We start from the raw sequence: 12,350 nt of genomic DNA, 5'->3' as shown, positions 1-12,350 counted from the left end.
GTAATTCAATTTATTTGCAGTATTTCCCTTATATGCTGGGTACACTGTAGAGTATGATAAGGAAGTTATTTATAGAGATTGCTAAAGTCAATTACAATTTTATATCATTTATGTTTACAGGCAAAAAGCCGATTATGTCAATTGTGTTATCAGTTTTCCAAAAAATTTGAACAGTTTCCCAGGGTAAAGTATGCTGCATATTGAATTGAGCTTTATCTCAAGCTTAAATGAAGGAAGGATATAAATTAGAATATCAGGAAGGGGATTTAATGCTGCCAGTCAGAGAGAAAAGTAGTAGGTGAAGGAAAAGTTCAGTTTTGTTCATCTAGTGATCTCTTGTATTTTTTCAAGCCACAACTCAGTTAAACTAAACGTCTTGGAGGCAAAAATGTTTTTCAACATTATAATTCAGACCATAATGTCATGATAAATGAGTTCAGTACTTTTGGAAAAGAGGGATAGTGGAGCTGAATAGAAAATGTAAGCAATCAAAGGGAATAGATTGAGTAGCATTATGCCAAGTTAGATAGATTGCAAGAAATGAAAATTTACTAAATCATAGTTCAATTTACCCCTGTCCATTTACTTTGAGTTGCACAAATTGGTTCTACTTTTGTCTTCCCTGTTGTATCTTGTCTCTGCTTCTATTTTTATTTGAATGAACCTTTGTAACTTTTTCTCGTTTACCTGCTCTTCTCTATTCTTTCTGTTTTCTTATTTTTTCATCACAGAACTTAGTGACTTTAATTCATAAGTGTGAATAGTCCTGGCATAATTCAAAAATACTTCTTTATTTCTATAATACATTTCTTTTGGTGTTAATACCAGTAAATGTGTATGATAGAAAGTCATGTTAAATTCATAGAATTGCTTATGTTTTTTTCATTCATGGCATGGGTAGCCATAGCAAAGATAATTCGTCTTTCAAAGCCAATGAAAAGCTTTGGCTACTGCAATGCAGGAATGAGTCAGTTTTGCTGTACGCATAAGTTTCTTATTATAAATTGAAGTGTAGGAATCTACAGTTATAAACATTTGATAATGTTCATATCATTAAAAATATTTAATACTTAGGCTTTTTGCAAACAGTGCCGGTGGATAGCATTTGGAATAAAACTTTCAATTGTTAATTTATCCCATCCTATTCTTAGCATATATTTCTATTTCCATCCTATTTTTTCCTTCTTTGGGTATTGGCACAATTGAAATTATGGCCTCACTCCAGTTTTTAATTGTGATTAGGCACATGAAAGAGTCAGCTTGCTCATTTTTGAACCTCCTCTCTCTTAAGAGTTGAGGAAAACAACTTGACCTAGTGAAACCCTGTACATTTTGACCATTTTAGACATAGTTGTGCCCACTGATTCATGCCTTAGAAATTGTAACCAAGCGTCAAAGTTTCTTTTCAAAGTTAAATTGCATAATTTAATCATAATAATTAAAAATTGAGATAAGGAGGTGGGTCATTTTGGAATGAATAAATACAATGCCCATTAGAAACAATTATTTAGGATAATAATTATTAATTCTAATATTTATTTTTCATTAATGAAAATTGAAAGTTTTCTTAATTTCTTATAATGGTTTAAAAAAATTTGAATCAAATAGTCATTATCTGTCATCAATAAATGCAGATATAAAATATTTATTGCTTCTTATCAATGTGTATATTTCAAGTATTTATTTGTACATTCATTTTAAATGAAAGCATGTAATATAACTTAACTAAATTATTCATGTTTAATAAGTTTTGAAACTTCCAATGATTTTTGCTTGGCCATGTGTAAAATAATCATCTACCTTATTCTGTAATTAAATTGCTTTAATTGTCATAGCTAGTTTCATGCGGTTGCCTATAAAAATCACTTATTAATTTTGGAAGTATAAATGGAAGGATAATTAAAGAATGTATTTAAGTAAGGTTCATTTAAATTTGATTGTTAAAATGGTAAGGATAACATTTAACATATCAATTTTAAAGGTAAAATCTATTCTAAAAAGAACGTAATGTTGTGTCAATATTTTTTTTCATTACCAGGCAATGTTCTACCAAACTCTTGGAAAAGTATTTGATGTTTCCAAGAAGCATTATACCATTTCATTCCAGTAATGTGAAATAAATTTCCACCAGTCACTTTTTTCCTTTCTAACCATTTAATAATTAAATTTATTTGTGTATTGTCCACCAATTTCTGAAATTAATAACTCATTAGCTAAGTAAGTTGTTAGTTTATTTAAATTGTCATGGAATTGATTTATAAGGTACACTGCCTTCATTGTTTGTCCCACACTTAGTTTTTTCTTTGTTTTTGATTGAAGGACTGTATATCCTAAATAATTAATGCTTAGTTATGAGGAATATTTTTGGCATCAATAACCAGTAAATTTTTAATCGCTCCAATGACTGGCACTACCTTCTATGTTGAGTTTTGCATTTGGGTGAACTCTAAATGGGCAATACACAGTTAAGTGAGATCATTGGTTGTATTCAGTATTGTTATCACAGACTGCGAGACAATACTTCATATATGTGTATATAAATCCACACATACATATATAACTCTATACTGTTATGTGGTTTTCACTAGTACCAAAATGTTAACCTTTGAGAAATGTGATATTTGATTTGTCTTTTATAATTTATTTAAAGAAATTGATATGGTTAATGACAGGATAGCATTTGTGACGTAGGCAGTGAAATTGAAATTATCATAGTGCCTTCTCTGAGGGAGAAGCAATGTGGAATATGATTGCCATTTATATATGATATGCTAAGGCAAAGCAGTTTCACTTATGTTCATCATTGCTGCTGTGAAAAATCTCCCTACTATGAAACCTGAAATGAATATAAAACCTCCTTCCTCTCGTTGGTACCAATTGGGTGCATACTCCACAGCAACTTAGACTATCAAATGTACCAAAAAGTTTATCCCTACACCCTGGGAAAATGGTTGGTTGGAAAAGGTCGGCTGATTGTGGATCCTGTTATGTGATACTTAAATGCTACAAGTATAAGTTTCATATTGTTGCCCTCCTCTTCTTAATTTCATTCACTCCGTTCCGATTTTGCAAGTTTTCCACGTCACAATTTTTATAGTAATGGATATTTGTCACACTATTAATAATTATGTCGTGAAATATAATAACTGAGGAGGTGTCTGTGAATTATTTACCTATTAAAATGTCTATTAGAATAATAATGGAGCCACACAAAACTGGGGAATATGATATTGTCAGCCGGCTCTTTGATGACCACCTTTCCCAAAATGTAATTCATAAAATTATAGAATTAGGAGGTATTTTTACACGAGCATTTTATACAACATTTTACAAAAAATTCAGTAGTGCATACATACATGTATGTGTGTAATTTTGTTTTCTTCAATCCTGTCATGACAACTTCAGTTATTGATGAGTATATTTTTGCTGAAATTGTAAGTTAATTTGAAATATGTTTTAATTATGGTTAAGGTTTGTGAAGTTTGATATAGACAATTTGAAGGAAATTAAACCCATGTGAAAACATATATTTTGTACAAAAATATAGAAATTTATGTGTGTTATGACCTTGTACTCATCATGTGGATCCTTAAGCAATGAGTTGGTTCAAAAATTTTTCGATGTGGGAAAGGCATGGAGAAAAGAGAGGGAGCAAGATGTACTTCAGTGTATTCACATTGATTAAAAACACTGTTTATGGAACTCTGTGAACAAGTGTTAAAAGGAGGTTGGTTGATCAAAGTGCATATTTTTGGAGGTGTTTGGACTGATGAACTTATCATCAGGCAACTCAGCAACGGCTGATTGCAAGTTATGGAAGAGTCCATATGAACCAATACTGTGCAAGAACTATGCAAGAATTTTGTACGTGTTAATAATTGCCCATAAACTAAAGTGGAAATTTGACTAACTGAGTTGAAAGTGGGTTCCTCCTTATTTTTATGGGAAAAAGAAACATTGTATTTCTATCAGCTTTGTAGTAATGATTTTAATGAAACCAGCTACAAAAAGTACGAGAATATGGTTCCCAGGTTGGGAAACTACTAAGGTTTATAATTGAGTGTACAAATGTTCTCAAAAACATACATTTAGTAAACTCTTTATGCATTAGAATACTATTTTTAAAGGTTTGGCAATACTGGCTTACAGTTAACTCTTTTGTATTGCTACATCTTAGTTCCACCTAGATAAATGATCATTACCTATTGAACTGCTGTAATATGGTTACAGAAATAAGCTGTATTGGTAGGGTTTAGCCTTCCCTAGGTGCCTTGCATGTTATTAAATCCTTCTGGTTTGAATGTAAGTGTGAAATGATAAATGAATATAAAGAGATTGCAGCGATACAATAACTATTTTTTGAGGAATTATCAGAAATTTGGTAGCGCACTCTTTACTATTATTTACATCTATAAAAACAATGCTGTTGATTATGCTGCCTCTTAATCTCCTAAGTTTTTCTAAATTTCAAGTTCTGTTGGAGATTTTTCCAAGATGGGCAATTAACTTTGTCCCTCGGTTGTTATAAAACAATTTTCATTATAGCCCCATGCATATCTTATGAAATTGCTGAACATAATTGCGACAATGTTGCAGTGTACTAAACCATAAGCATGGATAACTAAAAATAAACTTCTAGACTGGTGTTTTGATGATATGTAAGGGTGTTAAGGAGATTAAGAGAGGTCATTTCATATAAAAGAACTTTCTTTTTTATATGGTTTGCATATCACAATGATATTGATACTTTCCTCAATAGCAAATTCTAACTAATTATTTTTCAAAGTAAAAAGTGCTCTTACCATCCTGTCCACCCCATTTTCCCAGTGCTCCTGAATTTGCATATGTTGTCTCTTTCTCCAAAATATAGAACTCCAAAATACTCCTCTAAAGCTCTGGTAGTGTGAATGGTCCTTTGTGATCTTAGAACTTTATAGAATTGCTATATAAGATTTTGGATTAAGATTCCTGGTTCCCACTGGCCCTTACAATTTTTCACCAGACTTTAATACTTGTTAACACAGCAAATCCTCATCAGTATGAATTGGAAAGGACTAAAAATTCTATGCTTTAGTTAAAAGGTTTGCACCAGGAAAACCTCAAAGCATATTATTGGGGGATAGTGACTATGTTAAGTGGATGGCACGGTATGACAGTTGGTAGAGGTTTGGTCCACTAAATGGAGGATATAGATTCAATTCCTCGTGTCACCTTTGGGCATCCTCAGCTTCACTCAATAGAAAACTACAGGCATCACAGGGAATGGAATCTCTATAACCTTTATGTGTGATATAACAATCCAGGTGCTTAGGATTAGATGAGCTCTATCCTCACCTATCAAACTAACATTTGGATTAATTACTCACGGTTTGAATTGCTGTAGATGGATCAGGAAATGAGTTGAGCTGCAGGGTATAAAAAATCTTTGAAAAACTTGTTTCAGAATGGGGTACCAAGGAAGGAAGGCATTTCCCCTCATATCTAAGGAAGAGACATGAGGGAAAATGATTTAATACTGAACTCATATGTGGCAAAGGTTTTGAAAGGGAAAATGAAGTTGGAAGCCTCTACAAACTAAGTCAGAGGAGACTTAAAAGTAATTAGTAGATGAACTTAAATAATCCTCCGGCAATGAATAAAGCATAAAATAAGTTATGAATGGGGTGAAATGATAGCATACAAGTTGATTGCATGAAAAATCTGAAAATTGAAATCAATCCAATTTACCAGTCAATTACTGTTTCTGGTTACGACGCCTCCCTCTTCCGCACCAAACAACGAAGTAATATTTGCTGGATGTATTTTCGAGTGTCAAATTCACTAATTTCCAATCTCAATCCGATATTCTAGGTAGAATAAAAATAGATGAAAGCAAAATCTGGCGAAAACCTGTTGGAAAACTAATTTGGAATGTGTAAGAACAGAGGAAAGAGTGAGGCTATACTTAATCTAAGAATTACTGTATTAGGATTTGTTGCAATTATTTCTTATTAATATAAACCGATATTTACTGTGAGTAATCAGTGCTGTGAATTCTTCCAAGTAAAAAGGGTTTTAATTTTTATAGATTTCTGTCTTGATCGTCGATCGTTCAACATACTGGCAATGATTACATGATTTCATTATTCACTAAGCAGAGGTAATTAATAAATGCCGCAATTTGTCTGATTATTTATAAATGGAATTTTTAGGGAATAGGGTTCCCCAACATTTTATTTTCGCACATTGTCCTAATACGCGCGTATCAAACGTACTTGTTTGCCCGGATGAAAACACGAAAATTTTATATTATTATATCATTATTGCTATGTTGTATCATTGCGGATTAATGCAAGAGATTCAATCTGGTAGTAGTAGTAGTTCTGAGGGGAGGCGACCGACAGCTGAGGTCATTTGCGCGGCCATAGGGGATGGACAGGAAAGGATGAAGGGTGGAGAGAAACCCGGCGACGGCATTAGCCTACTCTTTACGAAAGGCGCCTAGGGGTCCGCAGATTAACGTCCCATCCGACGGACGGCGTACTCACTCAAAGTGCCCTCAACAAAGCACCCTCCTCAAGTAGGGATCGAGATACCACTGAAAATATTCAACACCGCCAGGATTTGAACCCGGGCCCTCTGGGTGGGAAGGAGATTCAATCTGTTATTTAGCGATGCATATATATATATATATTTAGTGATTTACTCTGTAAGGCTAAAAGAAGTATTATAGGCTCCTTATTCAATGGTTGATATTTGAATCGAAGTACAGCACCTTCCGTCATCATCAACTTACACGACTCCTACCTCACTGGCTGGAAATCTGTTGTCAAACTGAAACCACATTAAGTTCTTCTTATACATACTTACGATATTAAAATAGAATTTTCTCAGAATTGTTCAAAACTTCTCGGTTTCCTACGGGAATACGAGATGAAGTAATTGCGCAATAACCTTTGCTGCACCACAACTTTCAAAAGCACGTGAGAGTGACGCACGGCTCTAGTTCAACCTCAAAGACCGAGATTACAACTAGGCGTCTTCCGAGTGGATAGGATTACCCCCGGTGGAGAAGATAATGCCAGGTGGACGAGTAGGTGGGGTGGCCCCCAGATAAGGCGCAGATGGCGATCCCAGGTTTTGCACCAGTGTATGCCTTGACAAATCGCTCTCCGCAGGGGGAATATGACATCATGAGTTAACTAAGCATCACCCTCTAATTGATATCTTGCTCTTGACAGCGCGCAACAGGCGGGCAGTATATGGTCAGGAAATGTTAGGGCATATGATCAACAATGACTCTGCGCTCATTTATGATTCAATTGTCATATATCCCAAAATTTTTAGCCTATGTAGTCACTGGATTAAACTTTTGATTAAGCTAACTACTTGATGAAATTTGAACTATGACTGAAGAAAATAAATCGTCTAACTTCCGGTGTATTATTTTCTAACTTGATTTTCACAAACAATTTACTTATCAACAAATGTCTTACCGAGTGAAAACCAATCGCTATTTATCCTTTTTATTAAATATATGGATGTTCACAATGATCACGAATCGAAGCAATCAATGGTGGGTTTTTGCCAGCGCATAAAAAAGTTAGTATAATATTATTCATGAATAGAGGTGGAAACTCCGACAACAATATTTAACCCATGCACGCCTTAATCCGAGTGCCAAAGGTAGTTCAAACGGCATTGAAATATGAATTAAAGTGGCAATGAAATACTCAAATGACATTAATGGAGAATAATGTTTTCAAGGGAATGAAAATTTTTACGAAGAATGATTTAAAGTGTAAAATTTCTTGAGTTGTAGCTGCTGCAATTATTTCGAAAACGGCCTATTTAGAGGCGGAGAAAATAGCGAAACTGCAAACCTTTCTACCTGCAAAGGAGCTTGCTCTCTGCATGAGAAGGAAAGAATTCCGTCAGGTCGATTCTGAAGTCCACGACGTCACTTCATATTCAATTGAAGATAAAACCGCTGATAGGGTCTGCCTTCTTGGGCGAGTCAGCATTGTTTATTCACTTCGCTCGAAGTGAGAGAGCGGGTGTGGATGCCCCGTCATCGGGAGTGGAGAGAGACCGGGAACGAAGGATTTTTTTCTGCCGAGGAAAAAAAGGGGGGACATGGTCTGAAATTTCGCTCATTCTGACGTTGATAAAGACACTACGTCACTGGAAGAAGGTTCTATGAGGACGAGAAGGACTACTCTAGGGGAGAAGCGAACGGAATTCTTTAATACGATACCTATACTCCGTATACAAAAAGCGGATGGTTTTGCATTTTTGTCCAATGCTTACATATCTCAAAATGAAACTCAAACGAAAAACGAGCAGCACACATCCTAAAAAATAACTTCATCGTTGTTCCAAGTGATAGGGAAAATACATCAGCCTCATGCAGCGAGATGGAGCCGTCACATGGGAAAATAAAAGTGCATGTGGCGGCGTTTTCAACACAGGTACATGTGTGCGGGCACACGTACTGACTAGTCAGAATATTTCACTGACGGACCTACATTCAGTAATTTCTCACTCAAGGTTTGTTCTATGTTCTCAAGGATAAAATTAGTTTTTCAAGATTTTTTGTAACCAATTTTACTTGCTATCTTGTTTCCCCGATGTAGCTCATCAGACACATGCGCGAATATTACAGCGTCTTCCCCGGCAGAGTAGGCATTCAAGGGTGGATAATGAATTGATAAAAATAGTTTTTAAAATCGGATGGTGTGCCAATATAAAAATCCCACTTAGGGTAAAGATAATAACCTCGCTTGACTTGTTGATCTTTTTAAGCATATTGGTGAAATTAAACCACGACATGCAACTTTTTGGCGTTTTTTATTGCAAGCGTGTATGAAATATAAATACCATCATCGAAACAAGTTTTTTTATTTGAATAGGAAGTCATCTATCTCCCAGAAGATTGACTGATGAACAGAATGATACAAGTTCTTTCAAATGCTTTTTAATCGTTAAAAATATAACCATTCTCTACTTGGTAATGCAATAGAATATCAGGAGGTACTTAGTGTTCGTGAAAAAACATCCTTATTATAGAGTGTTAATCTAACGTGATGATACCGAACTAAGTAGTACCAAACGATCACGACTCCGTTGCAGTGTTCAGCGGTAGTTTGGCAGTTGTTTCGTAGCTGAGTTAACCCGTTAAATACACAGATTTGACGCTCAATTCTTGACCTCCTTGCAGGATACATAACACATTGATAGCTGTTAGTTAGATCGCAGTATTAACTCAAAGTAAATCCGAAAAGTGAAAATACAAAAGTCATTTTCCTCTTGTCTGTCCACTATATACCTATTTTCCCGCAAAATTAAAATATTTCAACAAAATATCCAGGTTTTACTAATCGAATTCCGGTTATTCTCCGGGATTTTTCAAGATTTTTCACATTCCCTGTCTTTTCTCAATTTCTGAGTATTCGGGGAACGCTAGCCACCTATTACACCAGGAGGTATAGGCGTAAAAGAGACACGAAAGTTAGAAACGGAAATGAAAACGATTAAGGCAGTTGAATTAGTCAAAATACCTCCATAATTGGGTAAGAGTATGAGAAATAGTGGAATGATGGTTTTTTATGGGCGCATTCTAACCATTGACAGGGACGGGGGAAGCTTGATCACGTTTACATTAGAATTGATGCCAATCCCTAAAAAGGAAAAATAGCAGTATGTGGGCATTATAGTGACATACATTAAATTCAAACGCGTCAAATGTAGTTTGTACTGAGGATCATCCACAAAACAATAGTGAAGATTGAGAACAACCATAGCTGAGTGCTAGAGCAATAGTCTCGTAAACCAGAGGCCGTGAGTTCACATCTCGCAGGGTGGCATACATTTTTATGAATTTTTCAGTGGTAGAAGTAAAATAACCAATATTAAAGGTATTGGTGAAAATATATTGTTTTAAGTCAGAGTCTAAGAGACTTGATTTATTTTATTTACGGTGGATTCATATCATTGATTGAAATTGCAAGTATCTACACTTCATATTAAATATTGCTTCTGCACACTTATATTGCATTAATTTTCTAAGGTTAAAAATAGTAAAAAAATAATCTTTTCTTTCGACTGTTAAATTTCCTGAATAAACCCATCAAAATACTTTACCTTTTCAGCACAATGTTCAGGAGAAAATAAGGAATATCCGAACTTGGAATACGTCCTACGCCGTAGAAAATTTAACTTTAATCACAGCCATGGATGGCTTGCCTAATGTAACGATTTTTCTGTGAGTCCTATATTTTCATATGAGTAAACATTAATTAAAAAATTAAGGGGCCTCTATTAAATTATTTTTTTTTTAATACAAATTTTATGGTAATTGTTCGGAAACGAAAACTTTAGGGAGTTATTTTAACTTTGAAATCTGCCCTTGAGCATCAGGACAGTCCATCGCCATCCATCTGAATTTTTCGTTGAACTGAGTTGAATGGTTAGCTTCGATTTCACAATTATTAATGGGGGAATGACACTCACTCACCAACCGTTATACCCGCTCGGCTGCCGTTGCATCGACTCAGTCAGGCTCTCCCGGCACTCGATCGCCGGTAACTTCTGCCCTTCTCAACCCTTAGTCCCATTCACACTCGCCCATTCACAATTCCCAAAACACAGATGCTCGGACGGGCAATAATATGCCCAGTGGCACTGCCAACTAGTGGTGAGGATCCACGGAAGAAAGAAATAAAAAACTTGTATTGCAACCAAACAGAAATTAAAAGAGATATTTGATAAATGTTCGTCTAGATAAAAATATACACTAAGCGATTAGCTCAAGAAAATAATGTATTTGAAAGCTGTAGCAAAATATCATGTTGACGATCCCAATATGTTGTCTCTGCAAAAGATGTTATTCCCAAGATTTTTCGCAGGAAATCGGTAAAATGGCAAAATACTTTAAGTAAAATATTCCAGCCGGTAATTATGAATTGTCTAACACACACACACACACACATATATATATATATATATATATATATATATATATATATATATATATATATATATATATATATATATCTTGTAAGCTCACCAATAAAGAATAAATAATAATGAACAAGCCAAAAAGAGTAGCCATGTAACATTGCTACTGATTAGTTCTTTAATAATGGCAACTTAATGGTTCTTTAAAGATTCTTTTTTTTAGTTCCTTGCAAGCCACCGCAAGGGTGTGTGGCTGGAGGTGAATACAAAACAGGCTACCCGAATATTTTTATCCCTACCGTGGTCGGACAATGGTATTCTGATTCCTTATTGTTCGCGGAAAAATGGCATCTTCAATCTATCTGTTCCACACTTAATCTCTTTATTTTTATTGACATTATCGTTGACTATTTTTATCCACTATCGTTGTGCGATGTACGTACATACTTAGCACGGTAATACATTTTCAGCATTATTGTTAAAGAGACATCCTTCCATTTATGTAAGGGATTCAATATGTAATTTAACATTCGCTCCGTGAGTGATTCCCAGCCTAGCTTCTCTAATATTTGGAATACGGTACCAAGTTTATCATAACAGCGTTTAACAAATTTAGCTCCTATACACGCGATCTACAGGGTTCGTCCGGAAAATAAGTGTACTGATTTTTTCCCACCGCTCCAGGCGCGCCCAGCACCGCTCTGACGGGCTGCGATTGGAGGGGGGTATATTGGCAATCGACGCTGAAAAAGGCAGTCGGCTCTGAGCTGTGGTGTAGTGAGGAGCTCTGTTAACGCGAACCACAACGCTCGACCCACGTCACGGAACGCGATGCCGAAGTTTTTGGAGCAGCGTTATTCCATCAAATTTGCGGTAAAGCTTGGGAAATCGTCTACCGAAACTGTCGGTATGATTAACCAGGCTTACGGGGAGTCAGCCATGTCCAGAAACATGATCTTTCGGTGGCACAAGATGTTCGTGGAGGGCAGAGAAGAGGTCGACGACGAACCACGGCCTGGACGCCCATCAACGACACTCACCGACGAAAATGTGCGAAAAGTTCGCGATGTACTGAACTCTGATCGTCGTCTTAGTGTTCGGATGATAGCAGAGCAGTGTAATGTGCCAAAAACAATAGTGCACGAGTCGCCCGCGTCCGGCCAGCGATCAAAAACATCTGGCGGCTGCATCACGACAATGCGCCGTCTCACACCGCGCTTGTCGTGTCGGACTTCTTGGCCAAGCACGGCGTGGCAACGCTGCCGCACCCGCCCTACAGCCCGGACTTGGCACCACCGGACTTCTTTCTGTTCCCGAAGATAAAGAGGAGTTTGAAAGGAACGTGATACGGGACTTTGGACGCCGTCAAAGAGGCCGTGACGACGTGTCTTCGAGAGGTTCCCGATGATGCC

The sequence above is a fragment of the Hetaerina americana genome, unplaced genomic scaffold, assembly GCF_022747635.1.
Source record: "Hetaerina americana unplaced genomic scaffold, ioHetAmer1.1.p SCAF_2, whole genome shotgun sequence".
Taxonomy (NCBI): Eukaryota; Metazoa; Arthropoda; class Insecta; order Odonata; family Calopterygidae; genus Hetaerina; species Hetaerina americana.
The sequence above is the reverse complement of the archived record's forward strand: the minus strand, read 5'-3'. Positions refer to the sequence as shown.